The sequence below is a fragment of the Cavia porcellus genome, unplaced genomic scaffold (assembly GCF_034190915.1).
Source record: "Cavia porcellus strain 051 isolate PalLab524CR breed Dunkin Hartley unplaced genomic scaffold, mCavPor4.1 scaffold_4, whole genome shotgun sequence".
NCBI classification, from domain to species: Eukaryota; Metazoa; Chordata; class Mammalia; order Rodentia; family Caviidae; genus Cavia; species Cavia porcellus.
Genome location: NW_026947487.1, coordinates 81,480,568 through 81,503,646, shown reverse-complemented (window position 1 = coordinate 81,503,646; position 23,079 = coordinate 81,480,568). Strand labels below are relative to the sequence as shown.

At 38.7% G+C, this 23,079-nt stretch overlaps 1 protein-coding gene across 3 annotated transcripts in view; it reads left to right on the top strand.

Annotated features, from left to right (window-relative positions):
• Tspan5 (tetraspanin 5) overlaps positions 1–23,079 on the top strand; it is a 191,405-nt gene that overhangs the window by 60,282 nt on the left and 108,044 nt on the right. The window lies entirely within an intron of this gene.

Sequence of the window (23,079 nt, the reverse complement as noted above, 5' to 3'; positions counted from 1 at the left end):
TCCTTCAGTAAATATATTCTGACTTGGTGTTCATCATTGATCAGGTCTAAAATGGTGAGGAAGATGGAAATGATTCTTCTCTTCTTTGTATATATGAACAAGAAAAATGCAAATATTGTGGGGAAAACTCCCATAATTATAAATTGCAGGAAATACCGTGGAGAAAAAAATAGAGCACAGGGCATCATAAGCAAGGAACTGAAGACTAACTTAGTTGAGGAGAAAGGCATCTCTAAGGAAAGGAGATAGCATTTGAAAGCTGAGGAATGGAGAGGAGTTCACCATGGGAGGAGAGGCAGGAGTACTCCGGGCAGGCAGCGCTGTGGGAGGCCCACGGGAAAGGCATCACTACACAAGAGTGAGAAATGACCACATCCCATGGCAAGTCATCGTGCAGTACTATGACTGTTCTGTGTCCCTTAGTCCAGCAGTTACAAAAGTGACTTACCTAAATGTCCCTTTTAAAGGAAGAAGGACCCTTGCCAGCTAGAGCTAGGTCACTATTTAGGGTTGCTAAGCAAATTCTAGGGTGGTTCTTGACTTTGTTTTAGGATTTATGCAGGGATTTTACTGGAAAGCATTACAACAGGATTAATTTAAGCCAAAGAATTTAATTGAAGACTGTATCATTGTTCGTACAAGTCCCTTGGTGCTTGGCCATTGTCTTGTGGTCTGTCTCTTTATTCCCTGTTAACTGGCAGCTACTTAGAGCACAGAGCTGTCAGCCTTCAGAGAGAGCTTGTAGAGAGCTTGGAGCTCACTTCCTTCCTGATGTCCCCTAGGACAGAAGGGAGAGTTCACAGAGTTATTCTTTAGAATAATATGTACTTCAGTCTCCAGTGAAGGAACCCTGGTAGACTTACTGGTAGATGCCGAGTTTTCTCAAGAATTAGGATTCCCAGAGACATTATTGATACATTGTTGACGCCTCTGTATTATAAGTTTGGGACAGTTGATGCCTCTATTAGAAGCTTGTGTGTAGCTGTGATTCACTGCCTAAGTGCTCTTAGCTGTGGGCAAGGGCAGAATCTGGGGGAGTGCCACGCATGCTCTGTCTTACCAGGTACAGGCCAAAATTGAAGCTAGCTCAGCTCAGAGCAAGGGGATCTTTGTCAGTTTCGCATGAAGGCTGCTCATCCATCCTCTTCCCCAGAGGAACTATAAGGGCTGGCTTGGAAGGAGCCTCAGTGAGCTCTGGACCCCTTCCACTTGCCTACAGAAGTCCTGTAGGACAGAACTGGTCCCTGTTAGTCCTCTCTATATGGCACTTTCCTCCCCTGTGTGTTAGGAATTTTAATTTTAATTTTGTGCAATTGATGTGTACAAATCATATTTATAAACATCTTTAGTCTCCTTCTCAGCTTTCTACAGCACTGGGAATGTAGGTGTGTGCCATCATGCCTTGATACTATCAAGTCCTAGAAGAAAATTTTTTCTACAGCTAGGAACTCAGTGGAGCTTAGATGATGAGAAAGATGTCAGCCTGGGGCCCTGCCTGCTGCAGCTGGGCTTATAACTGACAATCCTGTCAGCCTACTTGGGTCCAATGAGGGCTTATCTTGCTCGATGCACGATGACCACATGAAGTCAAAGAAATCAGTAACATAGTCTCTGGCCCGTCTCATGCTCACGTCCTGTGCCAAATCTTTAACTTGAGCTGGTTCTTGTACCCATTTCCTTTTGGCTCATCACTGTTTGCCATGGCCTCCCCAGGCCTATGTCTCCCTGGGTGGAGGTCCTCCTGACCTCTGTGGTTATGGTGGGTTCTACTTTCCCTGTCCAGGGGAGAGGAGTTCAGGATTGAGGAATTCCAGAACACAGAGGCAGAGTGGCAAAGGTAAGCAAGCTGCTAGAAGTCCTTTCATACTGCAAGCAAAGAGAAGTCTGCAGACAGACCCATGCCACAACAACTTCCTCCACTGCCCCTCTGTGTCCCTGGTCTCTAGGGGCTGCTGCTATCACTCCTGTTGCAGTATTCTGCAGTGGGGATTGTGTCTACCTGAGAACTAGCAGAAAGGGACACGCAAAGGTCACATCCTACTTTGCCTCCACCTCTGCTTGAGCCCCATCTCTGCCTCTGCCCCACCTTCCTCAGCCATGGTGGGGCTTGGTGTTCTTCTCTTTGACTGTGATGAAGCAACATGGGGAGCTTTAAAAATCTAACACATTGACCTAATAAGTCATGGCTCCGGCTTCGGAAGCAGTTTTTTCACACTTAATTTATTTTGAGAATAATGTGACAGCTGGGACTGAAAATTTTGGTCTAGTGTTGGTTATTGTTGATTTTTCTTCCCATCTAGTTTTTATTTTTCTACTCGAGAATTCTGTGATTTCTTAAGATTAGTCCCAATTGGCTACATAAAATCTTCTAAATTTAAATTCTATGCATAGGAGTAATACGAGCTTTGGTTTATGGTATGATGTCTTGCCCAGCAAATAGAAATAAATGGCATTTATTGATAGCTTCAGTGGATTTTCCTCCATGGAACAACAGCCAAAAATTAGTGTCAAGGATTGGGGAAAAGAGAAATGAATATGTCTTTGAAAGTAAGTACCAAGGTTTTAGACTTAGTGGAACCCCACCACCATTTAAAAGCAGTGTTGTGGAGAGAGACTGGCGAAGGCAGCAGGGAGGGATTTGTGGTTAGAGGCCTTGCATCTGTGTAGTCTGTTGCCTATGTGATAGCGTGAAAGTGCTGTGCATGCTTTTCTTCCTAGAAAGAGGCATGGCTGCTTCATAGTAGATGCAGTGCAAATCACTAGTGACCTCGTTGAGTCAGGAGACCTGGGTTTCATTTTCCCATGGTCTCTTGCCACTGTTGGAATGTGGACAGTCACAAAAGGCTGATTTCCCTGGTGGTGACTCACTGGAGCTGAAGAAGGACTTAGAAACTGCCAAGCCCTGAGGGACTGTGTTGGACATGAAGATTCCATGTGTCTCACACAGTGGAAACTTACTTGACCTCCATTTACATAGCAAGAAGGAACCTGGATGGAGCCGGGGTCTGTAAGACCTGAAACCACATGACAGATGTTATGTATACTCATACGTAACACAGGTTTTCCTCAGGGAGGAGTTCCATGGCTTTTAAAAATCTAGATCTTAGGAGATCCACATGTTGATAAAAGGATTCATGTCTTAGGTATCTGTGATAGGGGAAGAGGACGCCTGGATAATGTAGTCTGGATTCCTGTAAATTGAAATGAATTTTTTGTTCATTCACACTCTAGCAGCTTATACTATAGCATGTCTAGCATGTTATACTATAGTGAGTAGGGTTCCAAAGTTAAAATTATTTTTTATGAGATTCTCAGGGAAATAGTACCACTTTATGACTAGGGACAGTGTATATAAATTTCACCTAAGGAATAACAGTTTTTTTTTTAATTCATCATCTAAATTATGAGCAAAAAGTATTTGAGAAAAAGTAGAACAAAAAAATATGTGTGGGCATTAGGACTGGTAAAGTACAAATAAATGATTTAAAAAACAACTACAAACAAGAAAAGGCAAGTAATTATGCCAAAGACCTTAAGCTAATGAAGCTATTTGAGTATCACATTTATATATCAGTTTCCTAGAAACCAAGTAAAAAGAGAAATGTGGTATTCAATTCTTTCTCAGACAAAAGTTGTGTCCGTAGGTGAAATGCTATTCTGGGGTGCTTGTCGGAAACTTTGTAGCACATTCCCACAGATATGTCACTATCTTTGGCACTTCTACCAGAGGTCCAGAAATACTTTTCTTCTGACTTCTTTCCATGTCCTCAGTTGGTCGTGGTGCAGGTCTTTGTGTAGCCCTGCATGAGTTCTTCCCATCATTCTGCAAATTCAGTTACATGGAGCTGCCAGGAACTGGAAAGCTGATGGTGCAAGATTACACTCTGGAACCAGCCCAAGTGTGGACTTCGTTGTGGAAATTGAGGGTCCTGACCAGAGTATTTGCTGAGGTGAACAGCGCCTGCTTATTTCATTTCAAGCTGTGTCAGCTAGGAAGGCCCAGGGCTGCCTGGTCAGCACCAGTGACTTGATGAAGCATTTGGGTTCTTCCACCTTCCTGCAAATCCAATCTACTTTGGAGATATTCAGAAATGCCTTGGAAAGTTTAAAATGTACTTTTTAGTATGGAATTAGAATCACAGGAAAGACTTAGAATCAAATTACATTTCTTTACAAACTGAAGAGCTTTCTTTTTTAGTTCCATTTCCTCACAAAAACTGATAAAAAAGAAACGTGTTTGGCTCTTCTTTTCCTTCCATTTGTATTCAGTAATTGTGTAAACTCTCTAAAATGTCATTAATATATATATATATTTTTTGTTTTGGAAAACTAGAAGTAAGTATTTTGATACATAAATACTTCAAAATATATTTTCTTATTTTTAATAGCATTTGATCTGGATTAGAAATAAAAGGTGGGATGTAGGGTCAAAAATATATATTTACCTAGTGTGTCTAAAGAATTATCTATATAGCCATTAAAAATGTATCCATAAATAGCAGGTAGTACACAAAGATGTTTTTTTTGTTGTTGTTCAGTACCGGGGATCGAACTCACGACTGCCTGCTTACAAGGCAGGTGCTTATGCCGCTGAGCTAAACCCCCAGCCCCTCCTTGTCTTCTTGAAGTGACTCATGAGGAGAACCTAGTGATGCTCTGGAAGTCATGTGGCCTGTGTGTTGGTGTCTATCCTGTGTTTCCTTTAGAAAGTACAAATATGAATATGAATCTTTCGGAATAAGATAAACTGGCATTGAATTTGAGTTGTCGCATGTAACAAAAATCAATTCAAAAGGTAAGATAATCTGTAGAAAGCAAAAGTGTTTACATCTGTTTGTTTCTGCATCATATAAACATTGGCTATGTAGCTTTTCACATAACTTGGAACATTTGCTTAAAGTGGTCTGATTAAAATATAGGCCTTGTGGTAGGCATAATTTAGAGTAGAGAGATATGGGTTTCAGCTGCTGTTTGAGAGAAATGTACCATATACATAAAAATAATCAGAACAGAGTCAGTTGATTTTGTTCGACCTGAGCTCCAGGTCAGGTAACTAGGGCAGACTGTGGATTTCAGGGCCAGAGCTGAAGTTGTGCTGCTTCCCAGGAGAGCAGCTCCACAAAGACTCTGCAGCAGGAATAGCCAGAAGAGGATGTTCATTTCAAAGTATCCATGATTTTCCTGGGCCATGCTTGGTAGGCCACTAAGAAAAAGGCACACACCTTAACTGTATATCAGTGAAATTTGAGTAGCCACATAGAGATCTTCATTTTTATACTGTTTTAGAAGCTATAAAACATTGGTTCTTCACATGTTTACCTGCAGCAATAAGGTAGAGATTGAGCATCATTACTCTAGAAATACAAAATCTGCAATGTTGTAAAATCTGAAACTTTCATCAGAGCATTTACAAGAGTTCAGATTTTTGGATTAGATATGTTTAGACAATAGAGTCTGTACTAATACTCCGAACTGAAAACCTCTGAAGTCTAAAACTTTCTCAGTCCTGAGTTTTTTGCATAAGAGATACTCAAATTGTCTTCAGAGGTATTGACAATTTGGGGCTGAGGTATTTAAAAGACTGTAAGCAGAGTATTTTAAATTAGCCTTCAAATGACTGCAATATCCTGAAGAATATTTCTTTTAAAAAGTCTTTGTTGAGAGGCCCTACGGCCTGCGGTGAGTACTCAGTGCACTCTGCCCAAAGCCCAGACTGTTTGGGACCCTCCAGGCTTCCGGGTGCAGTGAAGTGGATAAGTGGGTCTGAGGCATCTACATCCGCCTCCCGTTTCCGGCTGCGCTTGGAGAACTGTGGAGTTTCCAACAAGCAGGCTGGCACACACTATCCCCAGAGCCCAGCCTATTTGGGACTCCTGCACCACACCATCTGGGTGCAGAGGAAGGGCTGGGCGGATCTGGGGCACCTGCATCCATCTCCCCGCCTCCCTATGTGTCTGGAGGACTATGGATATCTCAGCAAGCAGGGGAGCATTGCAGGTTCCAGAGGCCCCGCAGCCTGCGGTAAGTGCTCAGTGCACTCTGCCCCAAGCCCAAACTGTTCGGGACCCTCCAGTCTTCCGGGTGCAGTGAAGTGCATAAGTGAGTTTGAGGCATCTATATCCGCCTCCCCATTCTGGCTGCACTTGGAGAACTGTGGAGCTTCCAGCAAGCAGGTGGGCGCACAGTGTCCCTGGAGCCCAGCTTATCTGGAACTACCAAGTTCTAAACAGGCAGAAGAGGACAATTGGTTCTGCAGGCCCAGTGGCTTGGGGAAACTGGGTGCCAGAATCCCAGGAGCTGCAAACAAAGAAGTGGATGTCCAACAGACTCTGAGGAAGCTTTCAAATAACACGTGAAACACAGAAATATAGGAAAATGACAAAACGAAAGACCAAATTACAACCTCAAACCACCAGCCCATCTGAAGAAACCCTAGGAGCGATGTATATAGAAGAAAATATATGCCATTCACCTCAAATATCGGACACAATAGCCACTGAAATTAACAAGCAACTCCAGGAAGCTTTAAAGGAATTCAAACTTGAAATAATCTCCCAGATAAAAGAAGAAATGATAAAAGAAATGAAAGAAATTCTGAATATATCTAAAGAAAACACAGATAAAAAATTGGAGGCACTAAACAAAAAGAATCCCTACATGAGCAATATAAGAAACAGAATACATAATGCAGATGCACAGAGATATACAGGAAATAAAAAATTCCACTGAAAGTTGTAAAAACCACCTCAATGAAAGTGAAGATAGAATTTCAGACCTTGAAGACAGGATTGCAGCTAGTGAACAGGAAAGGAAAGATCTCTTAAAAATAACAAGGAATCAGGAAACAACAATTCAACAACTGCAAGATGATGCAAAGAAAAATAACATAAGATTGATAGGGATTAATGAAAAAGATGGAGACAACATAAAGGATGTCAAGAGGATATTTAGAGAAGTAATAGATGAAAATTTCCCAAGCATGAGATCAGAAACCGACATCAGGATCAGTGAAGCATATAGAACTCCAAATAGTCATAACCAAAATAAAACAACACCCAGACATATAATAATCACTGTCCCAGAAATCCAACACAAGAACAAATTATTAAAAGCTGTCAGAAAAGACAGATCACTTATAAAGGAAAACCTATCAGAATCACAGCAGACTTCTCCGCACAAACAATAAAGTCAAGAAGAGCATGGAGTGAGGTATTCCAGATCCTAAAGCAAAATGATTTCCAACCTACACTGATGTACCCTGCAAAACTATCATTCAAAATTGATGGTGAAATACGATACTTCCATGACAAAGAACAGCTGAAGAACTTCATGAACACCAAACCAAACCTGCAAAAAATACTGAGAAACAGTTTAGATACACAAAGGAAAAAAAACCACTAAGCAAAGCAGATAATTAAACAGAACAGAAAGATAAAAATGAAAGAGCAGAAAGATAACATGTCAACAATAAACCAACATATAACAGTTATAACCATTAATGTAAATGGTCTCAATGCATCAATTAAAAGAAACAGACTGGCAGAATGAATCAAGAAACCAAATCCAACCATATGCTGTTTACAGGAAACCCATCTAACCCAGAAGGATACTCACAGACTGAAAGTCAAAGGGTGGAAAACAATACTTCATGCAGCAGGAATCCAAAAAAAAGCGGGAGTAGCCATTCTGTTTGCAGACAACGTGAACTTTAAGCCAACAATGATCATAAAGGACTAAGAAGGTTACTACATACTGATTAGGGGAAAAACTCCAAGAGGAAGAGATAGCTATCTTAAATATATACGCACCAAACTCCAGAGCACCCAGTTATATAAAACAATTATTAACAGAAATGAAAACTCAAATTATCAGTAACACAATTGTAACAGGAGACCTTAATACGCCATTGACACCAAGGGACAGATCACCCAGACAGAAAATGAGTAAAGAAACAACAGAACTGAATCACACCTGCAAACAATGGATTTGATAGACATATATAGAATGTTCCACCCAACAACATCAGAATACACATTCTTCTCAGCAGTACATGGATCATTCTCTAAAATAGACCATATATTAGCTCATAGAACATATATAAATAAATGCAAAATAGTTGTAATCATCCCTGGCATGTTATCGGATCATAGCGCACTGAAATTAGAAATTAATGATAAAAGATACTGCCAAACTCCCACAAACACATGGAAACTGAATAACACACTCTTGAGTAAACAGTGGGTCACAGAAAAAATTAAAGAAGAAATTAAAATACCTACAAGAAAATGAAAATGCAGATACAACTTACTGGAATCTGTGGGATGCAATGAAAGCCGTCCTCAGAGGAAAATTTATTGCACTGAGTTCCCACATCAGGAAAACAGAACGAATACAAATAAATAACTTGATGCTACACCTCAAACAGCTAGAAAAAGAAGAGCAAGTCAAGCCCAAAGCCAAAAGAAGAGAGGAAATTATAAAAATCAGAGCAGAAATCAATGCAATAGAGACTAAGAAAACAATCCAAAGAATCAACGAATCAAAGAGTTGGTTCTTTGAAAGAATAAATAAAATTGATAAGCCCCTAGCCAACCTTATTTAAAAAAGGGAAGAAAAAGCTCAAATTCATGCAATAAGAAATGAAAAAGGAGAAATCACTACAGACTCTACAGAAATACAGAAGATCATCAACACCTATTTTGAAAACCTCTTCTCTCAAAGGCTTGATAACACAGAAGAAGTAGACAGATTCTTAGAAACATATGAAGTACCAAAGCTAGATCAAGAGGATGTAAAACTGCTGAATAACCCAATCTCTATTAATGAAATTGAAAATGTAATTAAGTCCTTACCTACAAAGAAGAGCCCAAGGCCAGATGGATTCACTGCAGAATTCTACAAGAAATGCAAAGCAAACCTAATGCTGACACTCAAACTATTCAATGAAATTGAAAGGGAAGCAATCCTTCCTAAGTCCTTCCTGGAAGCAAATATTACTCTAGTATCAAAACCTGAGAAAGACCCAACTAAAAAAGAGAACTATAGACCGATCTCCCTAATGAACACAGATGCAAAAATCCTCCATAAAATATTGGCAAATAGGATGCAGCAAATCATCAAGAAGATTATACACCATGACCAAGTGGGATTCGTCCCAGGAATGCAAGGATGGTTCAACATACGTAAATCAATAAATGTAATCCACCATATCAATAAAGCCAAAAATAAGAATCACGTGATCATTTCTATAGATGCAGAAAAAGCCTTCGATAAGGTCCAACATTCATTCTTGATAAGAACTTTACAGAAAATTGGAATAGATGGTCTTTACCTCAGTATAATAAAGACCATTTGTGATAAACCAACAGCCAGCATCATACTAAATGGCCAAAAATTGAAAGCCTTTAAAATCAGGCACAAGACAAGGATGTCCTTTATCACCACTCCTATTTAATATAGTACTGGAAGTACTAGCCAGAGCAATTAGACAAGAGAGAAAAATAAAAGTGGTAAAGATAAGAAAAGAAGAAGTTAAATTATCATTGTTTGCAGATGACATGATACTCTACATAGAAGACCCCCTAAACTCCATTGAAAGACTCTTAGATATAATAAATAAATTCAGTAATGTAGCTGCATACAAAATCAATAGCATTGCTATACACTAACAAAAAAATCACAGAGAGGGAAATAAGAGAAACCACACTCTTCATACTAGCAAGCAAAAAAATGAAATATTTAGGAATTACTCTTTCGAAAGAAGTGAAAGACCTAAACAGGGAAAATTGTAATACACTGAAAAAAAAAATTGAATATGATCTCAGGAAATGGAAAGACATCCCTTGCTCATGGAAGAACAAACATTTTGAAAATGGCCATTCTCCCAAAACTATTATACAGATTCAATGTAATCCCAATAAAAATACCATCAACGTACCTTATACTTCTAGAGAAATCACTCCTAAAATTCATCTGGAACCAGAAGAGACCTAGAATAGCAAAGGCAATTCTAAGCAGCAAAGGCAAAGCAGGAAACATCACAATCCCTGACTTGAAGTTATACTACAAAGCAACAGTAGTAAAATCAACATGGTATTAGAATCAAAACAGAGACGAAGATCAGTGGAATAGATTAGAAGATACAACCACAGCTACAAACACACTCAACCACCTTATCTTTGATAAAGGAGCCAAGCAGGTTCACTGGAGGAATGACAGTCTCTTTAATAAATGGTGCTGGAAAAACTGGCTCTCCATTTGCCGAAAACTAAAGCTAGACTCATGCCTATCACCATGTACTAAATTAAAATCTAAATGGGTCTACGATCTGAATATTAAAACAGAAACACTAAATCTATTGGAAGACAAATTGGGTAGAAACCTTGAAGACATAGGGGTAGGTAGAGAATTCATGAACAGGACTCAAACCGCATGGGAAATACTTCCCAGAATCAGTACTTGGGATCATGTCTTATTAAAAAGTTTCTGCACGTCAAAAGAAATCTCCAGCATGTGACAAGAAAACCCACAAACTCAGAAAAGATTTTAGTGAACTCTCTCTCACACAAGGGACTCTTGTCTAAAACATATAAAGAATTAAAAAAACTCAGACCCCCCCAAAATTCAAAGATCCAATCCAAAAATGGGCATCTGAGATGAATACGCACTTCTTAGATGAAGAAGTACAAATGGCAAATAAATATATGAAAAAATGTTCATCATCATTGGTCATTAGAGAAATGCAAATTAAAACCACACTGAGATTCCATCCCACTCCTGAAAGAATGGCCTGGATCAAGAAAACCAACAACAACAAATGCTGGAGAGGCTGTGGGGAAAAAGGAACTCTCCTACACTGTTGATGGGAGTGTAGGTCACTGTGGAGGTCAGTCTGGAGATTTCTCAAAAAAGCTGGGATTGGAAGTTCCATTTCTTCCAGCTATTCCACTTGTAGGCATATTCCCAGAAGAACTGAAAGCATCATACCACAGTGATGGTATGTGCACTTATGTTTATAGCAGCACAATTTGTAATTGCCAGATCTTGGAAACAACCCAAGTGTCCATCAACTGAGGAATGGATAAAAAAGTTGTGGTATTTCTATACAATGGGGTATTACTCAGCTATAAAGAAGGATCGCATTGAGATATTTATCAATAAATGTGCGCAGCTTGAGACCATACTCATAAGTGAAATAAATCAATCTCGCATGTGTGAATACCGAATAGTTTCCCTAATGTAAGTAATGATTCAAATATATAAAAATATGTGGTAATCATGATTCCCCATTAAGTGGCCTTGAAGCCTTATAAAGTTTTCACTTATTAATTGGAAAGGCTTTATTCTGGGCTTCTTGATATGGAAATATTTGAAGCTATAGTATATGAAGTTCTATTCAAATATTTCAAGGAAAAAGACAGACACTATGGTAACTACTATTAAGTCGGGTTATTTGGGGGTGAAGCACTAGATTGCTGAAACAGTCATGTTTTGACCTGTATTGTTATATTGTTATGTCCTGTTTAATCTCAATCTCTCCCTTATTCATTAAAAAATTTATTTAGTTATTTCTTATGTTTTTTTTTTAATTAAGGGGAAAAATTTAAAAAAATAGCAGGATATATAATAGTAACTTTTTTTGATTTCCTATTAACTTGTTTTGAAGTCCTGTAATACTTCCATGATCTTGTTTTGACTGATTAGACTCTGTTTCGTTCTGAATGATAGTATCAAGTTTGAGGATATAAGCAACTAGTTTGAAGGCAATAAGGTTCACTAAGATGCCCATTCTGGTTTGGCTATTATCTCCTTTGGAAGTCCTGTAATGTTTACAATGTTTAAGTTTTATCCGTCTTGTGCTCTACTGTTTTGTTCAACTTTATAATACCTGATGAGATAGACAATTCTTTTTAAGGAAGCAAGAGGCATTAATGGTAACCATTGTTGATAACCTTGTACTCTGTTTTTACATCATGTACTATGTCTATCCTTGATTTTGACTCACAGCTTTGTTTTGCTGTATTTGACTTTATTCTCTTCCAAAAAAAAAAAAAAAGTAATTAGAACTAAGGAGTAATAAAACCCAAAATGTGTAAATTTTGTTGTAAAAAAAGAGAGAGGAAAAAAGTGTTCTAAAGGATACAACTGCAAGTGTGTTTAGGGGTGTTAAATAGCTGACCATATTAATGTTTTTGGTTGGATCATTGAATACAACTGTTTGCAGTCTCTCTGTTTGAATGTTCACTTTGTATGCTTTGATACTGTGACTTGAGCAACTATCTCTAAGATGATAATGTGTAATCTATTAACTGGTGATTTCTTACTGTTTTTTTTTTTTTTTTTTTTGTAGTTCTGTATTACTTATACTCTTACACCGCTTTGTTTTGTTTTGTTTTTTCTCTTTTTCCTTTTAAATAAAATTTAAAAAAAATTTTTGTCATCTCTGAACATTCTTCTAGTCAAGGTTCACTGATTGACACAGAAAGTCATGGCCACTGGACGAGGAGGGAGAAGTGACAGAGTACCTTCTGACCCTTTTCACCTGCCCTGGTTTATATGTTGGGGATGTGGTCCATGATGCAGCCTAGGCACCAAGTGTGAAGGGATGAGACAGTGTTGTTTTCAGGGAGTGAATTAATGCCCCTACAGTTTTTTTAGGCAAGTCATTGGTTGAGAATTGACATCTTTTCCTTTGAATGTTAATAATATAGTTATTACTTTTAGGTTATTAAAACACTTGACAACCAGACTTGCTGAAGTAATTCTTTGTTTTAACAGAGAAAGATAAGGAAGAAGAGGAAGGGAAAGAGTGAGGAGCGGAGGGAGAAGAGAAGGAAGCATAAATAATGACCTACTGTTGTTGATTACTTAAGCTGTCTTAATTCATGGAAATATTTACCTGACATTTAATGTAGTGCTGTACTTGAGAAGTGAGCTCATTTTTGGATAATGAGTTTAAAGTGCCAGGGTGCAGGTCCAAGTAGGAGAGCAGGTGAATGAATCCTTGTGTCTTTGGGCAGGCAGCTTAATATCTTAATTACCAATTATCTTAGAGGTTTCCACACCTGCCAAATAGCTCAAAACCTGCACTTTGTATTAGAGATTAAATGAAGAGTCATATAAAAAGTACTTAGAACATAGTACAGACTCAGAAAAAAATCTCCATTTCTGTTTCTCATCTTTTGGGGATTTGAAGGTAGCTATATAACGTTTTTTACTTTTAAGAACTCAGCTTTCTCTAAATACAAACCCCAGAATCAGGTTTTCCAGTTTGTTCATAGTCTTTTTTAATTAAAAATAAAAGAATGAAACAAAAAATGAATAGAGGAAAATAATAAAGATCAGAAAACAATGCTTTATCAAACTGTCATCATCATTTTTCATATAGATTAACATTTTGGTTCTTACATTTCTGTAAAAATAAAAAGGACTCAATAGTCTAAACAACTTTGATAAAGAAGCAGAATTAGAGTTCCAATCTTCCCCAATCCCTTGATTTACCACAAAGTTATACCATTGATAATAACATAGACAAACCACCAAGGTGCCAATGTAAAGTCCCCAAATAGACACCCACATAACAGACATTTGATTTCTGGCAAAGATGCAAAAGCAATTAAGTGAAGAAAGGATTGTACTCTCAATAAATACACTAGAAGAACTGGAGAGCCACATGTAAAAATCCCAGATCTTGCAGCACAGCAAAACTTTCTATAGACATCCAAAAGCAACTCAAAATGGCTCACAGTGGGTTAGTTAAAGTGTAAAGGCAGATGTGACCTGAGTCATTGCTTGCCTGAAGTCATTCTTTCTAAGACAAAATACATGTTTTTTCCTTATTGTACTAATGAAGCAATGTGATGATTATGCATGTGTGACATATTTATTTCATAAATAAGTATGTTTTCAAGGGACATCATTTTTACCTCTAAAAATGTCTGGTTTATCATTCTTTATGACTGAATAGTATATAGAAACAGCTTACTTTTTATCCATTCCTCAGTCAATGAGCACTTAGGTTGTTTCCAAGATCTGGCTATTATAAACTGTGCTTCTATAAATATGGTTGCACATATATCACTGTGGTATAATATTTTTAATTCTTTTGGGAAGATACTCAGAATGGGACGTCTAATCCTAGTATTTTGAGGAATCTCCACACTGATTTCCATAGTGGTTGTAAGTCTGCATTCCCACCAATGGGAAAGTGTTCCTTTTTCCCCACAGTCCCTCCAGCATTTGTTATTGGTTGAATTCTTAATATTAGCCATTCTTTCTGGCTTGAAGTGAAATCTCAGTGTTTTAATTTGCATCTCTTAAATGGCCATACTATATTTTTGTCTGTTGAATGCTCATGTACCTTGAAAATCATTATAGTAAAATATAAACCCACTACTGCTTCAATTATGGTAGAGAAAATGCCTATTCCCACTAGTATGCCTCACACCACGTTAGCTGTTTGAAGGATGGTTTGTTGCTGATTCATCTCAGCCCTTCATTTCCAGATGGGCATGGTGTCAGACTCTTGGTGGCTTTGTCACTTTTATGAGGCAGTGTTAAGATAGTGCTCACTGTAAGAATCTGCTTGGCATTACAGAGGGTCAGGTTTTTGGAACACAATCTTCATGAAACTCAGGAATTGACTAGAATAAGCTTTTGTTGTTGTTTGGTATGCAAGATAGAATGCAGCTGAAGCCTGTGCGCTTGGGGGTGGGGAGAATTCTTCTGAGTTTAGTATTGCTTCATTTCCCTTAGTGAGACCTGTGGCAGTTCCTGGTGAGGACCCAGAGACACTTGGCTGCAGTGCCAGATGATTGCAAGGCCTGACCTATTTTCATGCAGCTCCAAAGGCTAAGTGAGCATTAGATGGGAACATGAAATGAGTAGTAGTTAGAAATGACCAAAATAATTCCAGAAATTCAAGAAAGTACTTGTTTTTTAGGTGCCTGTTAGGAATGCGCTGCCATAGTGTCTGTTCAATTTGGACATGATTATTAGAGGAGGTTTGTGACTTTTCTGTTCTCTGAAGGCTGGAGCTGATTTTAAGATGCAGAGTAGGTAGTAGGGGATTACACAAAAAAACAGAGGAGGCCCATTAGGTTCTGTTTCTCCTGTACTGAAGAACCAGTGCCTGCAGCTTGCAGCAGGATCAGCTCACCAAATTAAACTGCATTCTGTGGTACATGAATTTTATATCACATAATTGAAGTAGCTATGATCCACTTGAGAGTATTTGTTCTACTAATACCTGAAGGTTGTTTCAAATGGAAGAAATGTTTTGTCCATTTCCTAGCTGATATTTAAGCTGTCTGAATAACTTTATTCTTCAGTGTTGAGATAGCAGAAGAGAAAAACCACAGCAGCACTAGAACAAAGGCGCTGATTTTGTTTCTGTTCCATGCCCTGGTGTGAGCTGGATAACTCATTTTTTTAGGCAAAAAATCTGTTACAACATACTTGCTTTGATAGTAAAATTCCTTCTTTATTTAAACTTTTGAAATCTGGTCTTCTACAAAAGACCTAGAATAAGTGTCCTTTAAACATCATGAACACATGGCATTAACGGTGTAGCTGTGGGAGAGAAGTTCAGAAAACAGTGTTTTCTAGGGTGGAGGTAGCTAATTGCAAAGTTCCTATACGGTGAGGTACAATGCAGCTGTTGAGTAAGTGATTAAAGATCTTATTCTGGTGTATATGGTGACACCCAGCTTACACATAGCGTACTTTAGCTACCACTGTGTTGCCATACTATGGATTCTAATGTAAAAAGAGCCTGATAGTTTTTGAGAGTTATGTGTTCAGCGGTATAAAAGAAAAAAAGAAACTGAAAAACAGAAACAGTGTTTTGGACACAGATTATGACTAAATTTTCCTCACTGTACTTCATACCCCACCTCCCACTTCACATTACTATACAACTGTAATCATACATGTTAGGAACTTATTTAGAGTTAATTATATGGCTGTATATCATCTTGTTGGGAACTCATTTGGAATTTATTATATGACTGTATATTGATAGGATTTTCGGCACGATGAAAGAAAGGGAATATAAAGCAGAAAGCGCCTTTATTCTAAAGACGCAGAGAGAAACTTCATGACCGCCGGGGGTCTGGCTTTCCCCGCTGGACATGTGGCGTGGGGGGGATACATATAGCTTTGGTCTAAGGTGGTGCCTAAAAGGAACATCGCTGATGTGCAAGCAGCGGATTGGAATTCTTTTTGCACCACAGGTAAATTGCCAAGGGGCGGGGAAAATGACTTCAAGGTAACGCCCCTTGGTCCCGCCTCCCACTGCTGTAGTGTCCTATCTAGGGCAAAAGTCTTTCATATGTCATACACATTAGAAACTCATTTGTAATTTATTATACGACACCATGTTATACATGTTAGGAACTCGTTTAGAATTTGTTATATGACCATACGTTATACATATCAGGAACTCATTTGGAATAAGAGCAGCACTGTACAATTAGAGAAAGTCATCTCTTGAACCTTTGAGTCTCTTCATTTAAAAGGATCACCAGTCCTTTGCACAAAAGTCCATGTAATCAGATTGCCTTCCTAATCCCTACATGCAGTTCAGTAGAAAGGGCAAATGTTTTGATTTCTAGGAGCAGAACAAGGAGAGAATGTAGCTTTAAAAGTGGGACATTTAAAAGTAGTCCACACTCTCTGGCTTTATCAAGGGTATAAAAGTAGGGTTCATTTGAACACTATGAGTACCTGGGCCTTTGTGCAGGTGAGGGAGTGACAGAGAGATGAATTAAATAGAGTTGATAAAAAGTAAGTTTCGAAAAATGTTTTTAGTTTTGCCACAAAGGGGGAGGAAATTCTTCGTAATATCTCTTATACCACAGGCTTCTTATCAGGCCAGTGATGACAGATTAGAAGCGCTACAGCTTAGTAAGATTTTGGTAGGTCAGTTTGAACCTACCAATAATTACAATGAAGTAGCACATGTATATATTTTGGAGAAATGATTTAGGAATTACCCAGGACCAGTTAAAATGTTTTCACAAAAGAAGACATAATGTAGATGTACATAGCTCCATTATTCATGATAGCCAAAAATTCAAAACAAGCTAGGTATCCATGAATGGTTAAATACACTGTGGAATGTCCATACAATGGAATACTGCTCGGCAACAAAAACAACAAATTTATGGAAATACACTGTTTGGTGTTTGGTTGTGCCATACAAGAAATTCAGAAACATGCATTGTTAAGTGGTATCACTCTAAGTAGTATGTATAATACTGTCTGCAGTACAGGTAAGTCAGCCTATAGCCAAGGAAGGCTGATCAGTGATTGTCAGATTTGGCATGGGGGTTAGTTAACAAGGGAATTTTTGTGGGCTCTTGGATGGGAATGTTTAGAATCTTGTGGGCATGATTGTATGGGTGTATGTATTTGTCGAAACGTAGTTAATTGTGCATTCACAGTATTTTAAATAAAATTAAAACTTTAAGGTTTTCTTTTTTAAAAAGTTTGTTAAAAAGCAGACATGTATGGTATTCCTTATAAATTTTACAGCTAGTTACAACTTTGTTTCCACAGATAGAAAAGGTCAAAGTTTCAAAAAAATTTGAAATGGATATTTAGATTATAAGTTGTATAAAATTGCCCCCAATTTGTGCTTTTGTTTTATTATTCTATTTTTTACAGCTTGCTGGTTGTGTTTTCAGAAAGATTTTTGTTTGTTTGTATTTTTTGTTGTTGTTGTTTGTCTTTTTCTTTTTTATCGGTACCAGGGATTGAACTCCTGACTGCCTGCTTGCAAGGCAGGCGCTTATGCCGCTGAGCTAATCCCCAGCCCCTCAGAAAGGTTTTATGGTGGATGTTTTAACAGGATTTTCCTGTAGATCTTTGGCATACTTTGCACTTTTATTGTGTAAGAAGTATAAATAACAAAAAAGTTATTTTCTGAAATATTTTCTTCTTACCTTACTTCTTTTGTGTTAAGTGATTTGGCAGTCCTTGTTACTTCTATCTTTGAATTTTAAAAAGATGGACTCTCTGTTCTCTGCCTGAAGTGAAGAGAAAACGTGTGAAGCCTGGAAAGGCAAAGCTGCAAGTGTCTATGAGGCAACGATGGAGAACAGAGAGTGGGGAATTGATGACTGTGTGGTGTGCACACTGAGGTTGGAGGTCCCTGCGTTACCCGCACGTGTGCACGGTTTTCCTCTTAGGGCTCTGCATGATTGGATCACTATTTTGGAAGTCAAATGTTTGAAGGAGGGGCTGGGGATTTAACTCAGTGGCATAAGCGCCTGCCTTGCAAGCAGGCAGTCGTGAGTTGGATCCCTGGTACCGATAAAAACGAAAAAGACCAAAAAAAAAAAAATGTTTGAAGGACTCACAGTCTAGGATCTCAAAATTTCACGGCTGTTATCTTTTCCAAGGTAAATTTAATTTTGATAAAAAGAATTAAGTGTCTGAAGATACCAGTGTCATGTATGTTTGGGACATAAAAGGTGATTGAAGTGGGTTGCAAAACTTCCATAGGGAAAGGTCTGTTCATCCGGGCAGTTTGTCAAGGAGCAGGTTCAACTGCACTGTCAGACTGTTGGTGGCCCAGAGCACTCAGCCTGAGAGCTGCAGATTGGATCAGAGGCTTTTCTGACTTTTGTTCAAATTGTGAAACGGTCAGTACTGAGACCTTGGCAAGTTACTCATCTCTTGGGCTTTGTTTCCTTCTCTATAAACTGAAAATATCCGTTTAACAGGGATTTCTGGAAAAATAGATTAAAGGAACTAAGCAACATTTGATAGATGTTGAGCTTCGCACATCATAGACAGGTGGTGAACCTGAGTCTGTTCCTCCTTTGCTGGCTGGAGTCCCCCTTATATAACTGTAACACTAGCAGTACCCAAGTCACCTTACAGATTACTCAATGGGTGTACCTTTTGAAATTGAGATGGTGCCCCTTGATTTCCTGGTCTGTGTTGTGTGTGTTACTTTCACAAGATGCAGAGATGTGACTGTAATTGAACCCAGCAGACTGGGATGCAGGAGAGTAAATCTGATCATTGGAGACTCCTTACCTGTGATTGCAGTGCCGGAAAGCGATATGTAAATAGGACTTGATATGCTAAGTGAAATAACTCAGCAGATTCTTAAAAGAAAAAGCAAAGGGTAGAAAAACCACCTTCAAGCAAGGTTCTTGTGTTACGCTTTTGATGTTGCAACTTTATTTTACTCCAATATTTTATCTTTTGGTTAGGGAAAACACATTTACTTTGCACAAAGCAATAATTTTTATTGTGCTATGATATAGTGTTTGTAAAAGCATAATTATATGATGGGTATTTCTATTCTGAGCCTATTTCTGGTAGTATGTAGTTGGCATGCCAGTCCCCAGTTGTGGGTCTAGGCAATTGTACAACAGAAATAATTATCTAACGTAAGAAGATCCTGATAAGGAGGAAGAAGGATATCCCTTACCCCCTTGTCAATTACTCCAAATTGGTGCTTATAGAGAATTAAGTTCCCCAGTAATTACTTTTTTTTTTCTTTTGTCTATAGAGCCTTCATGGGAGGCCTAGTAAAAACCAGGAAGTATTCCTGCCTCTTCTCAAGTCAGAGTTCAGCTGTTTAGCTACCCACCTTTTGGGCCTAGATCCTGTGTCCAGACCAAGATTGGTTTTTAGTTCTAGCAGAGTTCTTGACTCATAAGAAATATCATAGTGCAAAAGTATGCTTGCCCGACTTGCCGACCAGAACTGGCTGTGCAGAATGCCCAGTGTGCCAACGTGCATTGTCTGGAATACAAATGACGTAGGTCCACCTGGCAGCATGCTCCAATCCAGGATATATTTTCTTACACACAGAAGTAAAAAGAGAAATACTGCAGAATGAGCACCAGATTGGGGGTCAGGGTGTAGATTATAGGGCCCTGCTGCTTCTTTCTAGCTACATATAATTTTGCAGGCCCTTACCTGTTCTCGGCCTCAGTTTCTTATCTGTAGTATGTCATGGAAGTAATTTAGTTTCTAGGCAGTTTTCTTGGGCTTTTTATTTATCCTTTATCAAAGGGATAAAATGACACATTATAAATGAAGATGCCTTAAAAAAAAAACAGGCTCTACAAGTGTAAGATGTTATATTTAAACTCAGTGACATTATCTTTACGTTCATTAAAGAAACAGTATTTCAAATCTTATAAGCACACAAATTATTATAGTGCTCATATTGCCCTTGGTGGATAGATAAACGTGCTTTAGTTTAAGCTTAACTCTGAAAATCATAACTAGATTTTCTTTGGCTTCTTTTTTTTTGGATTGTTTAATCCTATTATCTTTGTTCTTTATTTTTAAGCACCAGGAAGGATAGGATAACTGGTAGATTTTTACAGTAATAAGTAGAGATAAATTGAAGGACCTGTGGGAAGAGAGAAAAAATTGTCTTAAATGTATTTTTTTTTTATATTAGAGAATTGAACTTAGGATGTTTGCACTGAGCCACATGTTTAGGCCTGTCGCTTCTTAAATTTTTATTTAGAGCTAGAGCCTCACTAAGTTACTAAATTGCCCAAACTGGGCTCAAATATGTGATTCTCCTGCCTCAGCCTCCCAGAGTGCTAAAATTACAGGCATGTGCCACTATGCCCAATTTACATTAAATGTATTCAAAGCAAGAGATGAGAGAAGAAATTTTTTAAGCATTGTTATTAAAAATTTGTTTTTCTGAAGTGACAGATCCCTTTTTAAAAATTGAAATTAATGAGTTTAGTGTGGTGGTGTACTCCTGTAATCCCAGCATGTGGGAGGCTCAGGCAGGAGGTTCACCATGAGTTCAAGACCAGCCCCAGCCACATAGTAAATCTAAGGCTATCATGAGCTATACAATGAGACCCTGACTAAAGTAAATTGAAATTAATGTGAAATGCTGTGCTTTTTTTTCTTTGTGGAACAAACGGGAGAAATAGTTTCTGTAATCTTCTGCAGTCTTCCACAGAGACTGATCCAGTTGGCGCAGCTGGTTTTGTTTTTATTTTTTTCATCCTGCAGGCCATGATAAAGTTAATACCTTTTTAACTGAGACATAGCACTTTTACAAAAAAGGAAAGCAAAAGAACTCTCCAAAGTGTGACACAGAGGAGACACAGCACAAGCCTGTCCTGCATGGGGGTGGCTGGTAAGAGTTTGTGTCACTAATGATCCCAAAGTGAGGGCTGGGGGTATACCAGTGTAGAGGAGTTCCCGGTTCAATCTCCAGGACAGAAAACAAACAGAACAAAACAAAACAAAATTCCAGAAAGTGAATGGACATAGTGAGATGTGTCAAACAGCTTGTAAGGAAACACGTAAGAGGCAAATTGTTATCAGAAAGCTTCCCCCCTGCTTTAGAGCAGTGCAGTCAGTAGTGTGTGTACTCTTCAGAACTAAGACAAATGGAGACCGACCAGGCAGGAACTAACAGTTTGGCTTCTTCAGGAAGTATGAGAGACACATTGGCACCATGTTTGTTCAACAAACAGAGCAGAACATCATTTGCACTCCAGAACACTGGAAACTGGGGCCTGGGTACTCCAGGGTTCTGTAGCGGTGGGAGCCCCACCCTGTCTGTGCCAAGCTGAAGCAGTTTCCTTAATAGCTCTGCCTGCATTCTTCTGGAACATCGGTTTGTTTGGTTACTGCTTCGTGTTATGAAGTGACCAGTCTTGCCCTTCTTTGGTGTCTTCTGCTTCTCTTGAAGGATGGCTTGGAGTGCAGCTTTTGACACGCATGATGGCTCCACTGTGTGATCATCAGAGGCTGTCCATCTCAGGAAAAGCTTCTGCCCAATTCTTTACCCTTGGCCTGTAGCTCTGCTTCCTCCCACCTGCCTTTGTGCAAAAACAGGACAGGGCACCACCACTTTGACCCCCATCTCCACTTGGAAGCCAAAGTCGCCCCTTTGATGTAGGAACTGTGAGCTTCTGATCACCACTGGCTTGGTGGGAAGCTGAGAATCAGATTTGTAAGTGCTTATGGGATGGGGAGTTGGCAAGAGTGCATGTGCAGTGCCATTTTCTGTGTCTGTAAAGAAACTGCAAAAACAAATGTCTGAAGTTAGATTCAGTGCTCTTACACCCCCTTTCCTTTCTCCATTTAAGGCTTTGTCAACAGAAGCTGTTTTTCTGCTTGATTCACCATCATAAACACTCTTTGGGTTTTGTATTTTGGAAACCCATTTTGCCAAAGACGAATCATTATCTGTGTTGTAAAAACCCCAAATAAATTCCTCCAGTATAAATGGAGAAGAAAGAAGGTTTAATCTACTATATTGCCTATTAGTGAAATAACTAGTAAGTGATCTAGTTCATCTACATATTAAATGTCCTAGACCTATCTGTGCTTTTTACCCCTTACTTGTTACCTTGGAAACAGTGCCCTAGCTCAGAAATTGCATGAAGCCTGTAGCAAATTTACAATCTGGTTTCTTCACACTGAAAAGGCAGTTAATGGGGAAAGGTTGGATCTTTCCAAAATGTCTTTAGGGGTTGGTATAATGTAGAAAGGAAGGAGAAAGTGAGAGAGATGTATTCTTCTGGTAACATGTTTATTCATTTATTTTTTTTTTCTGGATGGACTCTTTACTATTCATCCCAATAATAATGTCCTTCATGCACTGAGAGTTCCCTCATGGCAAAGACTATACTTGAAAGTATCAGAACCAGAGAAGAACTATTTGGGGGATACCTGGTATAACTTGCAACAGAAACCAGTGGCCAAAGTTCCTTTACTTATTCTAAGAAAACTAGTCCAGGCCATCCCACCCTGTCACCATATCTTTCTCCTGAGGAGATCCCACTCTTGAGTACCTACTGCATTTACTAGAGCATGAACCTATTGTCAGAGGACTGCAAAAACCTAGACATGACATGAACAAGGCAATGCCCTGGCAAGTTCCACACTGTGTCCTGCACCTGAAGACTGGCACATCATCATTACTTGGTCATACCTTTGCTAGAATGGATTTCTCCCAAGTCCTCGGTTGTGGCTATGGGGCTACAGCTTTGCATTAAGAATCTGGGTGAAAATGGGTATAATTCCATGACTGACAGGCAAAACAAAGTAAGTCCTCCCAATTAT